Here is a 24,211-nt window from a genome sequence, read left to right as displayed (position 1 = left end):
GAGACGTGCGAGGGCTTTTGCCACACAGAAGTTCTGCTCTGGCAAAGATTGCTCTGGTCTGGATCTGGTCTAGACCAGAGCAACGTGACGTCAGCTTGAAGTAGTTTTAGTGGACACGCCCTTTTTTGGGTGAAAACAAAGCGGTAAAATTGACTAGCGCAAATAGGAGATAGCGGTTGTTACCATGTCTAAAAGCACCATCAACAATAAAACACAACCACATTAATTTCTCCTTGCTGCTGAGTAAGGAAAGGAGGGGGGGGGGCTGATTTTATGGCTTCAGGCTGTTTGGAGGGAGGACCCTGACGGAAACCTATGAGATCCCGATAGCGAATTAGTTTTTTGCAGCAAATACTTAATCACTGATAATGTCTAGTCCATCCGTTATCCAAGCCGCTTATCCCAACTTGGGTCGCAGGATGCTGGAGCCTATCCCATGTCTAGTCTACATTTAATAATTACTATTTTTAATTTTGAACTATTGTACCCAATAGGCTATACAATAAAGACTAAAAAAGCAAAGAAATCAGTAGCTTGGGAAACAACCTCAGTAAATGTAATAATAGCACACCTATTGCAGTGGTTACACAAAGCAGCAAACATACACTACCGTTCAAAAAGTTTGGGATCACCCAAACAATTTCGTGTTTTCCATGAAAAGTCACACTTATTCACCACCATATGTTGTGAAATGAATAGAAAATAGAGTCAAGACATTGACAAGGTTAGAAATAATGATTTTTATTTGAAATAAGATTTTTTTTACATCAAACTTTGCTTTCGTCAAAGAATCCTCCTTTGCAGCAATTACAGCATTGCAGACCTTTGGCATTCTAGCTGTTAATTTGTTGAGGTAATCTGGAGACATTGCACCCCACGCTTCCAGAAGCAGCTCCCACAAGTTGGATTGGTTGGATGGGCACTTCTTTGAGCAGATTGAGTTTCTGGAGCATCACATTTGTGGGGTCAATTAAACGCTCAAAATGGCCAGAAAAAGAGAACTTTCATCTGAAACTCGACAGTCTATTCTTGTTCTTAGAAATGAAGGCTATTCCATGCGAGAAATTGCTAAGAAATTGAAGATTTCCTACACCGGTGTGTACTACTCCCTTCAGAGGACAGCACAAACAGGCTCTAACAGGTACTATTTAATGAAGATGCCAGTTGGGGACCTGTGAGGCGTCTCTTTCTCAAACTAGAGACTCTAATGTACTAATATTCTTGCTCAGTTGTGCAACGCGGGCCTCCCACTTCTTTTTCTACTCTGGTTAGAGCCTGTTTGTGCTGTCCTCTGAAGGGAGTAGTACACACCGGTGTAGGAAATCTTCAATTTCTTAGCAATTTCTCGCATGGAATAGCCTTCATTTCTAAGAACAAGAATAGACTGTCGAGTTTCAGATGAAAGTTCTCTTTTTCTGGCCATTTTGAGCGTTTAATTGACCCCACAAATGTGATGCTCCAGAAACTCAATCTGCTCAAAGAAGTGCCCATCCAACCAATCCAACTTGTGGGAGCTGCTTCTGGAAGCGTGGGGTGCAATTTCTCCAGATTACCTCAACAAATTAACAGCTAGAATGCCAAAGGTCTGCAATGCTGTAATTGCTGCAAATGGAGGATTCTTTGACGAAAGCAAAGTTTGATGTAAAAAAAATCTTATTTCAAATACAAATCATTATTTCTAACCTTGTCAATGTCTTGACTCTATTTTCTATTCATTTCACAACATATGGTGGTGAATAAGTGTGACTTTTCATGGAAAACACAAAATTGTTTGGGTGATCCCAAACTTTTGAACGGTAGTGTAGCTAGATGCATAGTGTACAAAGTAGGCTATAACTATTTTAATCCCCTGCTCTCAGAAGTGCTCCCAAGTCTCCCAATTTTTTATTATCCTCATAGGAATGCAAATTAAAAGGTTAATGAAGCTAGCACCATGATAATACACCCATCTCTCAGCACCAGCTGTACCGGTCAAAAGCTAGCGCAGTCTACTGAAGGGGGAGAGGACATGGGAACGAAGTTTTGCAACAACGTTTTGCATTATTAACAGGGGGACATAGAAGAATTATACTTTCCACATAGGAATAATAAATGTATTTATTCAGTACGAATGATTGCATATCTTGATGCATGCTCAATAATCCAGTTAAGCAAATCACAGAAAGTTGAATCAGCTCATCTGGACACAACGTTTATTGGGAGAAATGTTTCATCATTCATCCAAGTGACCTCTTCAGTCTCAACTGACTGCAGGTATCCCCACCCTTATAAACAATACAGTGGCATAACGACCAAACCAACGATTGGTTCCATATGCAAATTGCCGTGACCCAAACAGTGCACCAGCTGATCAAACAGATCAGTTCCATATGCAAATTGCCATGACCCAAACAGTGCACCAACCAATCAAACAGAGAAAGACAACAGCTGCCTAAGCATAAACCAGTGGTGATTCGGTATGTGGCGGGAGTGTTGGAACATTTAAGACAAGTATTTTCCAAACACCGCATCTCAGTTGCTTTCAAACCCCAAAACATGCCGCGCCAGAAATTGGTCCATCCCAAGGATTGGGTCCCCTGGCACAAACCGAGCAATAAATTGTACGCTGTTAAGTACTGGGAGGATCGCCGTGACTTGTACATCGGGGAAACCAACCAGACACTAGCCAAGAGGATGGCACAACACAGAAGAGCTACTCGTCAGGCCAGTACTCCACAGTCTACACCAGTGGTTCTCAACCTTTTTGGGGTCCTGGACCCCCTGCGTATTTTTGATCTACCCCGAGGACCCCTCCACCTGATCTTGGGGGAGGGGGGTTGCAATTTGATAGAAACAGTAGAAACTGCATTTTAAATTGCATTATAGCATTTATTCACTCTTTGGGGCAAAAATAAGAGCTTTCAGTTGTAACTTAGATATAGTTAACAAAACAGAATTCTTATGCAGTAACTTTCAGATATATGTAACAAAACAGAATATGTATTCAGTAACTTTCAGATATATGTAACAACAGAATTTTTATGCAGTAACTTTTAACAATGCAAACGGGAGCGAGATCTCTTATTAAAATACAATACATTACACTTGTGAAACAGATGTAATTAGAGAAAAAAGTCCTGTTACCCTGTATAGTTTAGGTAGATAAAGGTCTCAGTCACATTTGAGTAAAATAATCCTATTTCTATAAATGTCATGGGATCTTTTTTTTAAATATATTTTATTTTCACGGACCCCTTGCAATTACACCACGGACCACTAGGGGTCCGCGGACCCCCGGTTGAGAAACACTGGTCTACACCCATCTACAGGCCAGTGGCCACTTTCAAGGATGAGGATGTGCACATCTTTGATAGGAAGGAACGCTGGTTTGAATGGGGAGTCAAAGAGGTCATTTATGTTAAGAGGGAACGACCATCCCTGAACGGGGGGGGGGGGGGTACATCTATTGCCATCTTACAATGCTGCTATTGCAAGTTTTCCCCAATCGCTCTGTGAATAGTACACATGGCCATTGTAACTCCAATTAATAGTCATGGCAATTTGCATATGAAACCGATCATTGGGTCGGTCGTTATGCAATTGTGCTGTTTATAAGGGTGGGGAATATTGACACATTAAACTTTCTGTGATAACGATTGCATAGTTAAAATATGAATCTGTTCAGTTGATACAGTAGGCTATACAACATGGTTGATCCTTTGCCTTAATCATTTCAGGATTTAATGTAAAGGATCCACTGCACCCAGATTAGGCTCCCTTTATATTCCCGCATCGCCAGGGTTCACATTAACAGTAATAAAGTAAACAAAGTGGACAGACTAAGAAGGTAACTACATATAACTTTCTCTAGACAGAAAAAAATCATAGAAAGTTGAATCAGTTCATTTGATTAGTCATCTGATTAGATGCCCAACTAGGGAGGAGAAAACTTTAGTCAAGTCAATTTTATTTGTATAGCCCATTATCACATATTACAAATTTGCCTCAGTGGGCTTAAGATCACTGTTACACTACAATCAACAGTGCCTATCATGCGGTCCTCCACTCTGACCATGTCATGGTCCACCTGATTCCTGCATATAGGCAGAAATCAAAAGTCTCTAAACCTGCTGTTAGGACATCTAAGAATTGGACCAGTGAAGTTCTGGATGATCTTCGAGCATGCTTGGACTGTACTGACTGGGATGTTTTCAGGACTGCCACCAACAGTCTGGATGAGTACACTGAGGCTGTGATGTCTTAGATCAGTTTCTATGAGTGACAGCTGTGTACCATCATGCACCAGAGTTAGTTACAATAACGACAAACCCTGGTCTACAGCTAAACTCAGACAGCTAAGGTTGGAAAAGGAGGAAGCGTTTAGGAATAGGGACAAGGTCCGGTTTAAAGAGTAAATACAGATTTAGCAAGGTGGTGAGAGATGCTAAACGACTGTACTCTGAGAAATTTCAACAACAGTTCTCAGAAAAAAACTCAGCCTGTGTCTGGAAGAGCCTCAGACAGATAACCAACTACAAACTGAAAGCCACCCAATCCACTAATGACTTGCGTCTGGCCAATGATCTGAATGAGTACTATCGTCGATTTGAAAGACAATGGGACAGTCCTGACACCATCCCCCGTGACTCCATCCACAATCTCCAGACCACCAACTCTTCCTTGGAGGCCCCCTCCTCCCCTACACCAATGACAACTGTCCATCCTGAAGAGGGACATTAACAGGCTGTTCAAGAGACCGAACCCCTGCAAAGCAGCTGGACCAGACACTCTCTCTCCCTCCACTCTGAAGCACTGTGTCAGTCAGTTGTCTCCGGTGTTCACAGATATTTTTAACCCCTCACTGGAGACATGCCATGTACCAGCCTGCTTCAAGACCTCCACGATCATTCCCATCCCCAAACAAACCAAGGCCTCAATGACCACAGACCCCTCACCTTGGCCTTTCGGGTAATGAAGTCTTTTGAACGCCTTTTACTGTCCCATCTTAAAACTATCACCAACTCACTCCTGGACCCCCTGCAGTTTGCCTACAAATCCAACAGGTCTGTGGATGATGCAGTAAACTCCACTTCATCCTCCAGCACCTGGACTCTGCAGGAACCTATGCCAGGATCCTGTTTGTGGATTTCAGCTCCGCCTTCAATACCATCATCATCCCGGATCTGCTGCAGGACAAGTTCTCCCAACTAACTGCACGAATAGCTGACTCCACCTGCAGGTGGATCACCGACTACCTATCTGACCTGACAGGAGGCAGCACGTGAAGCTGGAGAAAAGTGTCACTGACTCCTGGTCCATCAGCACCAGTTCCCCTCAATACTGTGTCCTTTCATGTCTACTCTGCTCCCTGTATACAAAGAGCTGCACCTCCAGTCACCAGTCAGTCAAGCTCCTGAAGCTTGCTGACGACACCACCCTCTTTGGGCTCATCTCTGGTGGGGATGAGTCCACCTATAGGTGGAAGATTGACCATCTGGTGCCCTGGTGTGACCAAAACAACTTGGAGCTCAATGCTCTAAAGAGAGTGGAGCTCGTTATGAACTTCAGAAAGAACCAAGCCCCACCTGCTCCCATCACCCTGTATGGCTCCTCACTCAACACTATGGAATCCTTCTGCTTCCTGGGCACCATCATCACCCAAGACCTCAGCTGAATATCACCTCCCTCACCAAGAAGGCACAGCAGAGGTTGTACTTCCTGCAGCAGCCTAAGAAGTTCAGCCGGCCAAAGCCAATGATAGTGCACTTTTACACTGCCATCATTGAGTCCACCCTCACCTCCTCCATCGCTATCTGATATGCTGTTGCCAAGGACAAGGGCAGACTGCAGTGTATGATTTGCTCTGCTGAGAGGGTGATTGGCTGCAACCTGCCATCCATCCAGGGCCTGTACGCCTCGAGGACACTGAGGTGAGCCGGAAAGATCATATTCGACCCTTCCCACCCAGGCCATGGTCTCTTCAAAACACTCCCCTCTGGCAGGAGGCTAAAATCTATAAAAACCAGAACCTCATACGACAAGAACAGCGTCTTTCCCACAGCAGAGGTGTAAAAACCAGGTCCAGAAAGTAAATTTCCAAATCGTATATTTTCTCCAACCATGTTACTAAACCAGCTGATTTCATTAACTAGTTTTCCCTACCTAGTTGAGGAGTGGTGTTGACTAGAATCTGCTGGTGTAGTGCATGAGTAGAGCAAATACATGGTTTGGACTTTTACTTTCTGGAGCTGGTTTTACACCTCTGCCCCACAGTAGTAGGCTTTCCAACAAGCCCCCAGACACCCACAGATATTGACACTGCCCCCACTCCCCCGACCCTCTCTCCACACCACAGCATGACACCCAGCCACATACTTGCACACATTCACATGCACGTATCTATCTGACCTACTGTACCCTCTGTTCATGGACACTTTGCATAAAGCCCACACTACCCTGTAGATGACTCTTATTCTACAACAACTTCTCATTCTGTAAATAACTTCTTTTTTCCCCATTATCCAAGTTGCTTTTACCTTACTATTTGCTGTTGATTTTTCCCTCTTGCACCAACATACCAAGTCAAATTCCTTGTATGTTCTTGAACTACTTGGATGTAGATATGATTCTGATTCTGATATCGGCACCTGTTATCAGCCGCCCTTGTTTGGCAAGGGCTTGAATGTTATGGACATTGATTTATATGTAAAAGTCCCACACTCTAGCTTTAATGTGAAAGGTATACAAAAGTGTTTTTTTTTTTTACATTTAGTCATTAAGGGGAAACTTACTAAGCACAGTATTTTTTTTAAACATTTTATGAAAGACTTTGAGGCTGCCTGCTCACTGATTCCATTCTGATGGAAATGTAAGCTAAACTCCTAATGTGTAAATGTGTTATGCTGACATTAGCCTGTGACTGTTTGCCACCGTGTCATTTAGTTATGCCAATATTGCTTTTTCAGTTATGTCAACAAGTCCTTGATGTGGTCAAGTTCATACATGGAGGCAAGATAAATGGGTTCATGCACATTTACACCTATGCACACACACACACACACACACACACACACACACACACACACACACACACACACACACACACACACACACACCCCGCCGGCTTATCATGTCTCATGATACAAACAGGGTTTAGGTCACTTCAAATTTTCCCAAATTCAGAATGTGTGCAGGATCTTCTAGGGAGTTTAGTCCACTGAACCACAGCATTCCTCAAGAGTGGGACTCATTCTGTTTGGATCTTAACTGAGAGGCATAGCTGTAGATTCGGGTATGGACAGTAGGAACATGTCCCCACCAATGTCGAGGGACTACTGAATTGTCCCTACCAATATTGTAGCGATGTCAAACAATTTGTGGCAATTTAACTCCACAGCCACTCCCATCTATCAGTATTTGGTCGATACAGGATGGCAGGTTTCATGGTTTACCCGTGGATTCGGGAGAGAGAGAGAGACTGGTAAATGGCAACCCTGGGCCTATGGCATTGTCGCCATTTATCATTCACCATTTATCTTGGGCCATCTATGTGAAGAGGGAACGACCGGGGGGGGGGGGGCTTAGAGTACATCTGTCACTATGTGATTGCAACTATTCCCCAATCCTCTGTGAATAGTACACATGGCCATTGAAACTCTAGTTGGTGGTCACGCCTATTTGCATATAAAACCAATCGTTGGTTTCGGTCGTTATGCAACTGTATATAAGGGTGGGGATACCTGCAGTCAGTTGAGACTAACGAAGTCACTTGGATGAGTGATGAAATGTTTCTCCTGCTAAACGTTGTGTCCAGATGAACTGATTCACTTTTCTGTGACGGTATAGCTTGTTGGTTAAATGTTATGGTTCCCTGCCCTCTGATCAGATGGAGACAGAACGTTCCATTTAAACCAACTGCATTTCTGTTCACAAGTGCAACTAGTTTAACCATGGAAAATTAAGTGGAACAGCACTTGCAGAATAACATGCATTGCTTGCTTGCAGATTGTGGGTCTGCATAACATTATTTAAAATCAGAGGGGAAAAACAGTCCATAAAAGTACTGTTTTGGAGAGATTACGGATGAAAATATACATTGAATAAATCGAACATTTTACAGAATCAAGCTCACACACACACACACACACACACACACACACACACACACACACACACACACACACACACATAATGAATATTGTTGGTTTCAAAAGTTTTTAGTTTCAAACAAACATTTAGAAAAATGTCACTACCAATGTTGAAACCAAAAACCAAACCTACACCCTTGCTGAGTGGTACCAGACATGAAAAGAATAATCCTTAACCGGATTATTCTTTTCGTGTCCGGTCCAATTTTAATTTCGCAGTTTTTGCCATGGTGCATATTGGTTATAATATTTTACTCACCAGCTTCATTTTGGACATTTTGGACATGGGACTACCAGTGGACACAGCTTTACATTGGTGTCTTGGGCAATGAGCAACATAAGATGAGTGTCAGACAAGTCCAATTTAACCAAGTTACTCAAACTGTGTGTTTGGAAGTGAAAAGACAAGTGCCCATTAAAGCTGCTGTAGTTAACCCAACCAACACCCAAACCCCCCACCCCATGCTTCCTCCTTCCCTCCTGTAACCCTTCCTTCCAAACCAGGTTTATGTGCGCGCATGAGTTTGCCTGTCATAACTGTCAAAATTTTTATTGTCATTGATAATCTGCATGTAAAAAAAAAAGAGAAAAAAATCTCAGTGAATCTTTTAGTTAATCCAACATTGTTGCTGGATATGGCTGAACACAGAGTCATACTGAACAGTAAGACATTTCACACAATGAAGTTCAAGTGATGAAGCAGAAGTAGAAATATAAATGATATTCCTTGATAACTGTGGAGCTACGACATTCAGTTTACTGTGGTATTGACACGTACATCTTCACTCATCTTTTCTCTTATTTTTTCTTCCAATTTTCCACCAGAATCTGGCGGAGGACTGAGCACACCTCCAACTCCTCCTACCACCTCCCAAAGGTTAGCTTAGGTTAGGTTAGAGGTTAGGTGGTTAGAAGGTTAAGGTTAGGGATAGAAAAAGCAGAGTATAGATGATCGCCACCTACTGTACCAGTGTTTAGTATGAAGGATTGGGAGGTGTTGGAGGTGTCCTCAGTCCGCTGCCAGAGTCATCTCAAATTTTCCGACAAAGCACCTGAACGTGGACTACTCGGATGGCCAAGTTGTGACGCATTTCCGACTCGGGATAAAAGTACGAACTGACATGAACTTGAATGAAGGGGCAGCCCCAGGAGGAGCCAGAGAGACTGGATTTTTTCAGTGCATTTACTTCCCACTATATACCTGTTGGTATATAGTTTCATGAAATATGACAAAATGGTTTCAAAAGAAAGTTACCTATAGCTGCTTTAAAAGTTATGACCCTTACCCTATGCTGGGCTACTTCCTGGTTGAACTTGCAGGAATGAACAGTTAATACTTACTGAGGGTAGTAGTTACTAAACTACCTGGCCAGCACAATTGACAAAAGTCATGGGAAATCCTGTGCACAGTCTAACCGAGGCACTATTTTCTTGTTGTTGCTGGGATAGGCTGCAGTATCCCCATGACCCTGAGAGCAGGATAAGCGGTTCTGATAATGGATGGATGGATGAAAGGACAAGTTCAAGGATTGTATTCTGATGCCCCTTAAGATGCTGTTGTAAAGCTGGTGGTATCATGTCCAAAATCTCCAAAATGAAACCGATGAGTAAAATGATGTCATAACCAAAATGCATGATGGCAACCCCCCCCCCCCCAAAAAAAGACAGAGGTTGTAAAAACCTGTTGGAGAACCACCATTGTAGAATTAAGAAATTTTAAAGATAATATTGTGGGTTAAAATGTTTTGAATGGGCATGTTAATTGCTATTATTATTTACTATTTTCCCCAGTAGCTTTGGACATGTTCTTCATACTTTTATATACAAACAGTTATTCTAGGAACTGAACTTCTTTAATTTTTCAGAGTTGTAAATATTCAGCGAATAGTTTGTACTACTTTGAAATAGAAATTAATTGCACAGGTCTTCTAAAGGGGATTGTTGCATCATTGGCTGTCTATGATCGGCTGTTCACAGGTTACTAGCAACCGATTAGTAGCCAGCTCACACATTTTCTCCTCTATTTACTTTCCCTCTTTGCACTCTAGAGCCACTGTGCTCTCTCTCTCTCTCTCTCTCTCTCTCTCTCTCTCTCTCTCTCTCTCTCTTTCTGAGTGGAAGTGCAAATGAGAGGACAGAGTAGCAGAGTGTTGCTTTGGTGTGAGTGAGTTTCTAAAACGTGAGCTTTATTCTATCTGTCTTGTTATTTCCATGTGCTTTTTTTGTTGTTGTTGTCTTTAGTTAGGTTTTGGTGGTGGTGTTAAGTGGAGTTGTTTTCTTTAGTTTGGTAGCGGTGCTACCAGCCCAGTGGGGCAGTATGCCCACTGTGGGAGGTGGAGGAATGGGGTTTGAAAATTTGACGTGCCGGCATGCAATTGAAGTGGCTCCGGTGGTCAAGTGCTGGAGTGCTGCTTAACAGTAGGGGAACATGTGGGATATGGAAGCATACGCTCTGCATCCAGAATGAAGAGTGCTGTTGTTATTTTCCTTGATATTGTTGATAAAGTCAAAGTCAACCAGGTTGTGGAAAGTGGTGTGGTGATTAAGGACATATTTACTCCCGTTCTGCTGCTGGTTAATCCAGCCAATAGAATCACCATTTCTAATGCTCCCCCATTTATGAGAAATGTGGCTTTGGAGAAGGAGCTTGCAAGATACGGACAGCCAGTGTCCCCGAAAAAAATGGTCTCTTCAAGTTGCAAGTCGCCTCTCTTGAAACACGTTGTGTCTCATAGGAGACAAGGTTTTATGATTCTGAAAAATAATGTGGAGGATTTGGGGCTAGTGCTTAAATTCAGGATTGACAAGTTTGATTATATTGTTTTTGTTAAATCTGGTATGATGGATGTTTTTGGTGTGGATCAGAGAGGCATTTAATAAGGTCTTGTCCTGAAAGGAGTGAGGGAAGGTCTGATCCTCAAGGGCCTTCCCCCGATGCTGCCATGAGCGGCACATCTCCGGCTGGAGATGGCGCCGCTGGGTCGGCACAGGGAAGACAAGAGGTGGGGGAACGAGGGACAGGAGTAAACGATCAGGTTGTGAAACACAAAGAGACTGAGGCTAGAAAAGATAAGGAAAACGGACAGACTGAGCAGGTAGGAGAGGGCAGTGTGCAGGATGAGCAGTTCAAAAAAGGTGATCACAATGAGAAGGTAACAGGTAATCCAGTATTCTGATTCTGATTCTAACAGAATTTGACCAGGTAGAAGTTGGTGGCCAGGATGAGCAGGTACGGGAGGATGAACAGAATAAAAAAAAACAGTGAGAAAAGGGACTATAGCAAATTGGCTGAGTGAAATATGAGTTGTGGGCTCAATAAACAAATAGAGCAGATTGCTATTAGAGTGGCAGAGTCTGTATTTGACAAAGGGGGGGATGTACTGTTGGATGATGAAATGACAAAAAAGTCTATTAAAAGGAAGCCCACAGAGAGTAGACAGTAAAATTCAAAAGCAAAGGGGGTTTCAAAAGGAAAAAAGCTTCCCTTCTCTTTACCTGAGGAGAACACAGAAGGAAGTGACTGTGAATTAAGCTCCACTCCACACACACAGGTGGATACAGAAGGGAGTTATGCTTTCTTGAAAATCAGGGAGTTTTTACATGTTACTAAGGGTTTGAGGGCAGTCAAGGTGGAACATTTCTTTCCAGATATGCAGTTTTCATTGGCTCAGTTAAATGTGTTATGAAAAACACTGGAGATTTGGAAGATAACACATTTACTGAACAGGAAGTCTTTAGACTGAAAAAGCTTGTACAGAAAGTAAAAATGCAACTCCTTGATGATTAAGACAAGTTTAGTTATTTTTATCTTTTTGTTTAGTGTAAGCCAGGTCTTGGCACAGCGCCGCTCCATTCTCCACATGTGTAATATAAAATTAGGCACTTTAAATCTAAATGGAGCAAGAGATGACATGAAAAGTGCTGCTGTGTTTAAACTGGTTGATTTTAAGAAAATTTATGTTTTGCTTATGCAAGAAACACATAGCACCCTAGACAATGGAATTGAACGGAAGAGGGAATGGACTGGAATTATTATTCTCAGTCATAGACCAAATACTAGTGGAGGGGTTTTGATTATTTTTTCAAAAGATTTTATGCCATGTTCCCTTGAAGTAGAAGTAGTCAAAGCCTGACTACTTAAAGTAAGAGCACAATAGGAAAATATGAAAATAGTTTTTTATAAATGTTTATGGTCCAACCCTTGGCTCCGAAAGACTAGTTTTTATGGATGTGTTATTTGATGTTATCGGTAAATGTGACAGTGAGGAGTTTTTATTTTTGGGAGGGGATTTTAACTGTACAGAAAATTGCAAGCTGGACAGAAATAATCAGGAACCACATCCTGCATCTTTTAGTCGGTTCACACATTCAATTAAATCATGTGAACTAAAAGACGTTTGGAGAGCTTTTTATGCAAACCAGAGGCAATGTACATGGAAACATTCAAAAGATAATGTGCTGTCCAAGGCAAGGTTGATCAGTTTTATTGTATTAAGCATCATTTTAATGTGCTTAAATAATGTAACATAATTCCAGTTTGTGTCTCTGGTCATTCCCTTGTACAGTGTTCGGTTTTATAAGGAGTGTTAAAACAAATAGTGCTTTCTGGCATTTTAATACAGCTCTTTTACATGATAACAACTTTAGAGATGCTTTTGAGTTTTTCTTGGGTCAATACAGAAACAGAAGGTCTGAGTTTAGTTCTTTACAGCAATGGGGGGACATTGGCAAGTGCCAGATAAAGCAATTTTGCCAGCAGTACACTCACAATGTCACCAGAGACATAGCCAGAACTATGAGAGATTTAGAGATTGAAATGGTGGCACTACAGAACTTAGCAGATTCCACAGGAGATCAAGGCCATATAGAGGCTCTCAAATCCAAAAAAAAATCTGCTTTGGCTAACCTGCTGGGTATTACAGTGCAGGGACACTGGTCCGCTCACGCTTTCTGAACATCACACATGGATGCTCTTTCTCATTTTTTCTTTCGTTTAGAGCGCACGAATGGGCAGAGAAAGACCATCCACTCTCCGCGTGCTAACACTGGTGTACAGCTTTCAGAGTTTTCTGTGATTTGGAAATATGCAGCAGGGTTTTACGGTCTCTATAAGAGTGAACTCAAACGGGATGCACTAGGGGCTGAATCATTCTATGATGGCCTAAAAAAGATTAAGGAAACACTCAGTAGAGAGTTCAAGGCACAACTGTCCCCTGAAGAACTCCATGATGCCCTGCAAAGTCTGGAGAGTGGCAAGGCACCCGGCATAGATGGTTTACCTGTTGACTTTTATACGTCTTTTTGGCTGGTGCTCAGAGAGGATTTGTTGACTGTTCTGAGGAACAGTGCAACTGAGGGGCGGTTGCTTTAGAGTTTCAGGAGGGCCTTCATTACTCTCTTGCTGGAAAAAAGGGGATTTGAAAGACATTAAGGACTGGCGGCCGGTGTTCCTGCTCTGCACTGATTACAAGACCTTTTCTAAGGTGTTAGCAAACAGACTGAGAAAATGGATGAAGTGGTTATCCATGTTGACCAGACTTACTGTGTGCCCGGCAGGCTGATCACTGCCAACATTAATTTAATTAGTCATGTTTTGGACATCTCTAGTTCATTGGGAGTTGAAACTGGTCTTATTTCCATAGATAGGATCAGGAAAAGGGTTTTGACCAGGTTGAACACCAGCACTTGTGGCAAACTATTAAAGTTTTCAGTTTGAGCCCAGGTTTTATGGCTAAGATCAAAGTTTTGTACAGTGACATTGAGAGTAAACTTAAAAGTAACAGTGGTTTGAGTGCCCCTTTTAGTGTCCAAAGGGGAATTAGGTAGGGATGTTCTTTGTCTGGAATGTTGTATTCTCTGGCCGTTGAGCCCCTGCTGCATAAATTGAGGTGTGAGTTGTCTGGAGTTGCTTTTGCTGGTTGTTGTGCAACTTTTAAACTCTGCCTATGCAGATGATGTAGCTATTTTTGTGAAGGACCAAAGAGAAATTGATGTTTTTGTAAAAAATGTTAACGGATTTGGTAAAATATCTTCAGCTTGGTGAGGAAAAGTGAGGCGCTGATGGTAGGAGAGGGACTGAATGGTAAGCTCGTGTTACCTGGGGGGTGGACATGGAAAATGGGAGGGATGAAATATCTGGGAGTGTTTGTGGGGAATTAATCTTTTTAAAATAAGAATTGGGAGAATGTTTTAGAAAAAGTAGAAGCACGTCATAAGAAGTGGAAATGGATTTCACCAAAAAATGTCATTATAGGGGTCACATGTTAGTAATCAACAACGTGGTGTTATCAACTCTATGGCATCGATTAACATGGATTGATCTTCCAACCAACCTACTGGCCAAGATTCAGGCTGTGATGGTGAACTTTTTCTGGGACAAAAATTGCACTGTATTGTACTGTGCTGTACCTCCCTAAGGATGAAGGGGTCAAGGAATGATCCTTACGGCCAGCAGGGGTGCAGCCTTCCATCTATCGTTCATTCAGAGATTGCTCACTGGGCCTAGAGACTTAGTGTGGAGACCAGTAGCCTGTGCAATACTTCCAACGTTTTTGTGGACTCGGAATAAACTTGCCTATTTTTCAATGGATCTTAAGAACTCAAACCTCAACGGATTGCCTGGGAATTAAATCTACATGCCTCATTAGTCATCTGCTATGTAATTGGAACGGTCAGCTCACAGAAAAAGAACATGAACTTTTAACATCATACTGCAGTGGTTTTAGTCATCCCAATATTGAAGATCCATTTTCCTGATTTAAAAATTATTCCTGATCTGAAAAATTGCAAAGGGCCATTTTTAGATTTGGGAAATGTTTTTAACATGGGTCTAAATGAACTTAAAGGTATGGCCATGTATAATATGATGGTAAAAATCCTGAATAAAGAAGAACCGAGTGGTTAGACTGATACACCCTGGAGAACCCAGCTGGGCTTGGGTGAGAATATGAAGCCAGTGCGGAGAGTTTTATACAAACCACCGTTAATGAAAAAAGCTGGTGATCTGCAGTGGAGGGTCTTGCATGGCATAGTGGCTGTCGATGTTGTAATTTTTGTGTTTAAACCCTACTGTGAATGACAGCTGCCCCTATTGTGCTTAGAGAGAAACAGTTTTCCATTGTTGTTTTTTTGTTTTTGTTTTTTTAGCATGTGTGAGGCTTACACCCCTGTTTCTGCTTCTAGAAAAATGATTTAGATCATAAGGAGAAAGTTTTTACAAACAGAATTTTATTCTTGGTTTTAAATGGAGCCAACATTTAAAATGTAAATGGCAACTCTTGAATTTTATTGCAGGACAGGCAAAAATGGCTATTTATATTAGCCAGAAAAAATAATTGAAGAGTCTGTAGAATGTGATGTTGAACTCTTGTTTACCTGGATGGTCAAGGCCAGGATAAGGTTAGAGTTTCATTATTACGGAGTAATGAAAAATCTAGAAAAATTCACAACCATTTGGTGTTATAGAGGGGTGCTGTGTTCAACCATAGAGGATGAGCTGATTTTTGCTGCAGAGCTCAGATAAAAGGGGTCTTGTCTGTTTTCCTTTCATTGTTTTATGTTTTGAGCTGTTGTTGAATGATTATTTTTGGGTATGTTAAAGATGTATGTTCAGTGCTGATTTGCAAGTTGACAATTTTGATTTAAATAGTTTTTTTTTTATTCTCTGAATTGATATGTGAATCAGTTCTGTGATGGAAAATGAAGTCTTTATTGGACAGTTTAATGTGAAGGAGTGATTTTTGTTCATGTTGTTAAAAAGATATGTTAAAGTCTGTTTCTTGTTAAATAGAATTGCTTTAAAATTTAAAAAAATCTTTCTCTCTCTCTCTCATCCAGTAGGACACACTGACAGGCAGGTGCAGGTGAAGGGGAGGTGAAGTGCAGGCCATGTATGCTTAGCATATATAGAAGAAGCAAAGCCACCTCTCAATGAGCATACAATAATGTAGATCTCTCTCTCTCTCTCTCTCTCTCTCTCTCTCTCTCTCTCTCTCTCTCTCTCTCTCTCTCTCTCTCTCTCTCTCTCTCCCTCAATCACACACACACCAAAATTAAATATTCACACACACACACACACAAGCATATACACACATACACTAACAACAATATTAACGCATGCACACACATATTAACACATGCACTTCGCATGCACATTACACAAGCACTTGATCAACACACTGTCAGTTTGGCAGCACACACACACACGCACAAACACACTCACGCAGAAGCCATGAAACTCGTGCGTACGCCACACAAAGAATTTCATACATATACCGGCAAAAGACACGCACAACCATACAGTTACACACATGCAAATGTACACTTACACATAGATATGAATGCCCACCCAAGTGAGCACAAACTAACACACACACACAGCTCATATCACTATATTCATATCCTCAGCTGAGGCAATCAAAGAGAATGGTACATAATGATGAAATTAACCTCATTTAACCGGGGACAGATGGGTGAATGAGAGAGAGAGGAGAAAAAAAGGGGGGGAATGTGCGATCTCAGTCCTCATCCTAATGAATACATAAAGCCATCGTTCAGACTCCAGAACCCTCGACCGCCCATCACTAGTCGTGACGTACCGGCGACGGGGTGCGTCTTTGTTCACCCGTCAGTCAGAGGATTGAAAGCAATCTGTTCTCTCGAAGGGCCGGATGCATCAGCCAGGCGATGATAAGAAGACCCCCCCGGCCCACCCGCTAGTTTCTGGTCCAGCCGGCTAAGCTCTCACCTGTCTAATCCCCATGAAAAAATAAAGGAGTGTAGGGGGGCCCTCTGATTATCTGCTGACCAATAAAACCCCAACTGGGAGTGGAGGTGATGTTGGTTGGATTGGTTGGTTGGTCGTTGGCTGGTCGAGTTTGTGTGTATGGAGTCAAAGTGTGGATGCCTCGATTGCTACATTAATTGGTTGGCGTATATTCTGGGATCGTGTACAGGGGTGTCTCAGTTGCACGTTTTATTTTAGTTTTTTCATCCCTCCTTTCGCTCATCCATCTTTTTTAAGCCACTTTATTTTGTCATTGCATTGTTACAACGAATTGTATTCTGACAGCGAATTTGTTCTCTGTATTGAAACCATCCTATTGTAGGAGCAGTGGGCAGCTGTAGCGCCCGGGGACCAACTCCAGTTCTTCATTTCATTGCCTTAGTCAGGGGTACAGACCAAGAAGGTATTAACTCTAACATGCATGTCTTTTTGATGGTGGGAGGAAACCGGAATACCGGAGAAAACCCAGGCAAACACAGGGAGAACATGCAAACTCCACACAGAAAGGAGCTGGGACAGCCTGGGGTTCAAACCCAGGACCTTCTTGCTGTGAAACAACAGTGCTAACCACTGGGCCACTGTAGACGTATCTAATAAAAAAGTGTGAAAAGATTATTATTGGAAATGGTGGCAAGTTAAAAGAGGCTGAACATTTGCATACTGCAGCGCTGAGTTCAAGTCAAGTCAATTTTTATTGCCCAAGGATGACTGAGGAATTTGACTTGGTCCGTTGCTCTCAGTTACGCATAAGAAATGCACATGAACACAGCAAGACAAGAGACATGTAAATTAAAACTGGAATCTGCAATCTTTCCCTATTTATTATTTATTATTTTATCCATCTGGAGTCGGGTTACACAGTACTAACTGGCATCTTTGCCTTGGTTGGAGACACTCTCCAGCCTCCTTATATGGCTGCTGAACTATTTTGACTAGGTGGGATAAATTACATTACATTACAGTCATTTAGCCAATGCTTTTATCCAAAGCTGGGGTACAATAAATGCTAGTGCAGCAGCAAACACATTTGTTGGAAATAGCTCCAACAGGAAAAAAAGTCTGAAACATGATGACGATGTGGCGATGCTTCTGTTGGATAATCAATATTACAGTAGAACAGTGTTCCCATATATTTTGATGTACTTGGTAATATATACTAGATTGTCTGTGTTAGCTTTGATCCGAGGATCTCCTTTTAACAAGGGTGTGGGAACTGTTTACTGTTGGGCTGACGGCCCACAAGCAGCAATGGCTGCTTCACCTTGTTGGTGGTCTGAGAAAATCTGACATTCTTCTGTAAGAAGTCGGGTTGTTGTGAAGTGTCTATTGTGTTGGTTTAGTGTTCTGTGCCTGTCATGTCTCACTCTCAACCTTCACCACTGGCTAGCAGAAATGTGAACAGGAGAGCCGAGCGTGTAAGTCTCTCCATACCAGTACATAGCCTCTCCAACAGCAAACCCTATATAGTGCCTCCTCTTGGCGACACACGGTAACTGGGTACACCTTGGACCCTGGCTGAGCTACAAGGGACTTGGAGGAGGTCTGGCACTTAGACGTGCGGTACGCAGGCCCACTGGTGTGTAGATAGTCCCTGATGCGCACGAACCGGCCTCCCAGCTATGGGTTAAATAGTGCCAAGTCAGGTCAACCTTTGCTGTTATAATTATGACAGTAGATGGTACTATCTGAATCTGTTTCTACTGCCTTGTAGATTTGCCTCTTTAGGCAAAGGCTAGGAGAAGTTAACTCCGAATTCAAATCCAAGAAGGTGCTGGCAGCAGGGCGCTCAACGGTGTTTGTGGCAGAAGAGCCCAATAGGATCATGAGCCCTATCGGACCAATGGCACAAACATCAGATGGCATGCAGAGGAACCACTCTGTTGGTCAATGGATGGCATCACTTGACAAGAAGCTGCCACTACGGGGCAACCTCTTCATCTACTGAGCCAATTGCACTATGGTGTACCGCTTAGGAATGGGTTCTGGCCGCTTTGGTGGCCGAGTGGAATAAACCACCGTTCTTGCAACCCGCTCGTCATGTGGCTGGGAGGTTCGTATCCCAGACTCGCCGTAACCGGTCACGGCCAGAGCGTCCACGGGGTAAGGCATTCATTAGGCCACCCTTACCCGAGGGATAGTGGGTGTAGATCGGTGTAGTGTTCGGGAACTCGTCGTTCTCCAGCAACCCCTCTGGCCCACCCGGGCGCCTGCAGCCAAGCAACTGAAAGCATTCTCCCTACGCCTCCTTCGCGGCCTGAAGGTGATGCAATCCATGCGAGGCTTTAGCGTGTAAAATAGCGAGAGCAGCCGACACGAGTTTGAAGGGAGCTGGTGTTACGACTATCTCCTTCCTGTGGAAACGTGAGCCAGGGGAGTTATTCGACAAGAGTTCCAGCCATATGCCATTGGGTTAATTGGGTGGGATAAGGGGAAAAACTAGAAATAAAAAAAAAAAGGAATGGGTTCTGAGGTCCAGAGAGACTGTTCGGCGGGGGCACAACACCGACTGTGCAAGGCATGATGTGAGGAGAGCTCGATGGGAAAAGCACTTGTAAGGAGAGCTTGTAACAGACCAACCCAAACAACATTTGTCTGTGACAAATGTGGATGATATTGTCACTCTAATGCAGGCCTGATGGCCCACAGGCATGCTTGCCAAGCTTAAACTGCATCACAGTCATCATAGTTTTCAATGGACTGCCGAAGAAGAAGGTATGAGAAAATCAGCTGAAATAGTTGAAACATTTCTCTCTGTCTCCTACACTGATCTATGTCAGAATGTTGTTCTACTGTAATATTGACTGTCTGACCAACAGAGTTGCTGCATGGTCATCATGTTTCAAATGGACAAAATAACGACTTATTAATGGACAAAAGTCAGATTGCAGCTCTAAGAAAGAGCCGAGTATAAGATTAACATATCAAAAACTGAATCTAATAAGTCTTAAAACTAAAAATATGATGGTGAAAGTATGAGTATCAATCAGTATGAGTGCAGATCAAAGTATAAGGTCAAAGGTCATGAGGTACCCTTAGCAGTAAAGGCAGCCACACCACCTCCACATGGTAGGCTCATTCCAGTTCTCAACCCAACCATCCTAATTGCAACTACTCAAGAAAAAAAAATCCATCATCCCAACCATACCCTGCCCCTGCTGCAATGCAAATGAACCGCCAAGGTTTGGGTGCGATATCGTTCTCCCCCTTTAAATTATGCAAATATATTCACATTTCCAAGCTGGTGAATGAGAAGAAAAATAATAAGATATGAACACTCAGAGAAGCAGAGAAGAGAGCGAGAGAGAGAGGGAGAGTATCTATTTTTCTATCCCGGCGTGTATTTAGGGCTGTCTGGAGTGTGCTGGGGATTTGTTACTGTCTATCACCTTCTTCTTCTTCTTCTTCACTTCAGCAACATTAAAGTAGCCCCCCCGCCGCTGCCGCCACCACCCTATTCCTCGCGTCGCCCCTCTAATTAAAGTGTTTGTTGTCACCCTCAGATCCTGGGTGTGAAATCAAGTTAGCAGTTTATGTAAGAACCGTGGCAAAAATCAGACACTTTGTTCAGCCGGAGAGACGGGGGACTTCAATCACTCTGAGCTGGTATATATGTTCCCATTGTTGACTTTGCTATCTGCATGCTAAGCCAATTTTCTACTTAAGTCTCCCGGCTTTTAAAAAATATTTGGTTTCCCTATGTGGTCTTAATTCTTAGCCCTCTCTGATAAGCGAAGTTGCAGTGAAAAAAAATAAATAGGACCAATTATAGGGGACTTTAAAATTTCAAAATCATTCTCTGTGAGTAATCCAAAACAAATTTGAACAAAGAAATAGTAAAGGTTTGTTTTAAGATGAACAAGCCTCCTTCCTCCAAATGGAACTCACCCAGTGGTTCAGCACTGGAAGACAACAGAAGGGAGAGAGAGAGAGAGTGAGGGGGAGGGGGGACTTAAAAAAAAGAAGTGAATCCATCTTTTCAGTAGAATTGGAAATCTTTAGATGTTTCCCAAGAACTGGAATACACACAATGTCACCCAATGAAATTACTCAAGCCAGGCAAAGGGTATGCGGACAAACCGAGTCGTAACATAGGTTGTTGATATGTCCAGATTACACCTAGTACAGCAGATGGTGGTTATCCTCTGAAGATGATTAAGTGACGGTGGGCCAAAGACTTTGGGGGGGTCCAGAGAAGGTTGCCACAATACGCTTTTTCTGTAAAAACAGTTCTCTTGGAAAACAGCTGATAGGCAGCGTGATACGGGAACAAGCTCCAGTGCGCATTAATCCACAGGTGTTCTTCAACACAAATGAGCTCCAAGACATATCACTGTCAGAGAGGAGGAGTTTTTTCCCTACGTGTTTTATTATGGCTAGGAATATTTTTCTCAGCCCGCTAGCTGGGACAAGCAGCCAGATCTCTGAACACGGGAGTCACCGACTAAGCTAATGGCTGTGCATCGATAACACTATCTAATGGTAACTCATACCGCCTAATGCCAATAAAAGTCCGAACTGTCCCTTTAAAACAAGATGTCTATAGGTTGTGTATGGGAAAGAGCTGCATGGTTTCATGTTTCATTCTTTTCCTATTCCCGATTTTCACACCATATACTGAAATAATTAGAAACCAGTGACTGCCTGGAAGGTAGTAAAAGCACATTGATAAAATCTAAAACTAGATTGTATACTTCTGGAAACAGTGGGGAGTAATGTAAAGTATATTCAGATTCAGACAACTTTATTTACCCCAGAAGGGCAATTCAGTTCAACAATCTACCCAGACCATACACGAACTCAGACAAGTGGCAATCAGCTTATCAGTATATGTAATCAGTATATGTACACTACCGTTCAAAAGTTTGGGATCACCCAAACAATTTTGTGTTTTCCATGAAAAGTCACACTTATTCACCACCATATGTTGTGAAATGAATAGAAAATAGAGTCAAGACATTGACAAGGTTAGAAATAATGATTTGTATTTGAAATAAGATTTTTTTTACATCAAACTTTGCTTTCGTCAAAGAATCCTCCATTTGCAGCAATTACAGCATTGCAGACCTTTGGCATTCTAGCTGTTAATTTGTTGAGGTAATCTGGAGAAATTGCACCCCACGCTTCCAGAAGCAGCTCCCACAAGTTGGATTGGTTGGATGGGCACTTCTTTGAGCAGATTGAGTTTCTGGAGCATCACATTTGTGGGGTCAATTAAACGCTCAAAATGGCCAGATAAAGAGAACTTTCATCTGAAACTCGACAGTCTATTCTTGTTCTTAGAAATGAAGGCTATTCCATGCGAGAAATTGCTAAGAAATTGAAGATTTCCTACACCGGTGTGTACTACTCCCTTCAGAGGACAGCACAAACAGGCTCTAACAGGTACTATTTAATGAAGATGCCAGTTGGGGACCTGTGAGGCGTCTGTTTCTCAAACTAGTGACTCTAATGTACTTATCTTCTTGCTCAGTTGTGCAACGCGGCCTCCCACTTCTTTTTCTACTCTGGTTAGAGCCTGTTTGTGCTGTCCTCTGAAGGGAGTAGTACACACCGGTGTAGGAAATCTTCAATTTCTTAGCAATTTCTCGCATGGAATAGCCTTCATTTCTAAGAACAAGAATAGACTGTCGAGTTTCAGATGAAAGTTCTCTTTTTCTGGCCATTTTGAGCGTTTAATTGACCCCACAAATGTGATGCTCCAGAAACTCAATCTGCTCAAAGAAGTGCCCATCCAACCAATCCAACTTGTGGGAGCTGCTTCTGGAAGCGTGGGGTGCAATTTCTCCAGATTACCTCAACAAATTAACAGCTAGAATGCCAAAGGTCTGCAATGCTGTAATTGCTGCAAATGGAGGATTCTTTGACGAAAGCAAAGTTTGATGTAAAAAAAAATCTTATTTCAAATACAAATCATTATTTCTAACCTTGTCAATGTCTTGACTCTATTTTCTATTCATTTCACAACATATGGTGGTGAATAAGTGTGACTTTTCATGGAAAACACAAAATTGTTTGGGTGATCCCAAACTTTTGAACGGTAGTGTAATTTGCTGTAGTAAAGTGGTTGTAATATAAAAATCCTGGTATGATATGTTAAGCATTTTTCTGTTGTTTTGTGTTTCAGTGTGAGCGGTGAACTTCTTGAAAACGATCTGAAAAAGCTAGAATGGACAGAAAATGTTCAACATGAAAACCATGTTTTCTGGTGTGTCCAGATTAGTATGGACATTAGTGATGCACGGGTTGATTCAAAGTTTGTGGTAGTTTAATCTGCATCACCTGTGGGCTCAGGTAAAAAAATAACCTTGTTGGTGAAGTTGGAGTGGCGGATCGGGTTTATGCAAAGAAAAACATATTTTTAGATAATCAATGTAATTCTGTAAATTGATATCCCCAAGCTAACTACGCTGTTTTCATTTGGATAATTTATCCTGACCAGTCTAGACCTGCCTTAGCAGCCTACGTTTTTATAACATGTGCGTGCTGAAACATAGTTTTCATTTTTCTGCCCGTTTTGATCACAGTGATCCAAAATACCACAATATGTTCAGGGTTTTGGCCTAATTTTGCAATTGACAAAGCAAATTTCCAGCCACCTTGCTTCAGATGCACTGGGCAGATGCGCTGATTTATATTAATTCCATTATGTCTGGAGCAACAAACTACAAACATTTCTCGGAGCTCAGACAGTTCTTGTATTCATTGTAGGGTTTTTATAGCCTATCAAATGAGCATATCAGGTCTGTTCAATACATAACACAATCTGTCTTTCAACAATATGCCTAAATAGACTAAACAAAGATCCAATCTGGTATCCTACTGTTAGTAGCTAACAGTATAATCTACTCTTGGCGTACAAAGCGGGCTAGCTCCATCGGATTTACTGATGTCCATTTGCGAACAACGGATTTGGTTGTGAGCAGATCCATTAAAGCTGCTGGCAGGTTCTGGTGGCCCCAGCATCACTAATGGACACAGCAATGGCCCCCAGGTCCAGCAATAGCTGACCCAGAAACAGGGCTCATGTTATTAGAGGTTGGAAGTAGCAGGACGTAGGCAGGCCCTCGTACTACGGTGTCAGTGCTCTCTGGTTTTCTGTTGGAACTGCAACCCATGCCACTCATACCCCCGCTCCATCCCCCCTTTGTCCAGTCACCCCCACCCCTCCTACCCCTCAAGGGCAACAGGACCTGGAGTAGAAGGATAACGCGGGAGGAAAAGAATCCAATTCCTTATCCAGCCTGGCAAACTGACTTAATTCCTTTTTTGGCAGCGAGTGATCAAACAGCTGCTATAACTC

The sequence above is a fragment of the Lampris incognitus genome, chromosome 5 (assembly GCF_029633865.1).
Source record: "Lampris incognitus isolate fLamInc1 chromosome 5, fLamInc1.hap2, whole genome shotgun sequence".
In the NCBI taxonomy this organism is placed as follows: Eukaryota; Metazoa; Chordata; class Actinopteri; order Lampriformes; family Lampridae; genus Lampris; species Lampris incognitus.
This window is presented reverse-complemented; position numbering follows the sequence as displayed.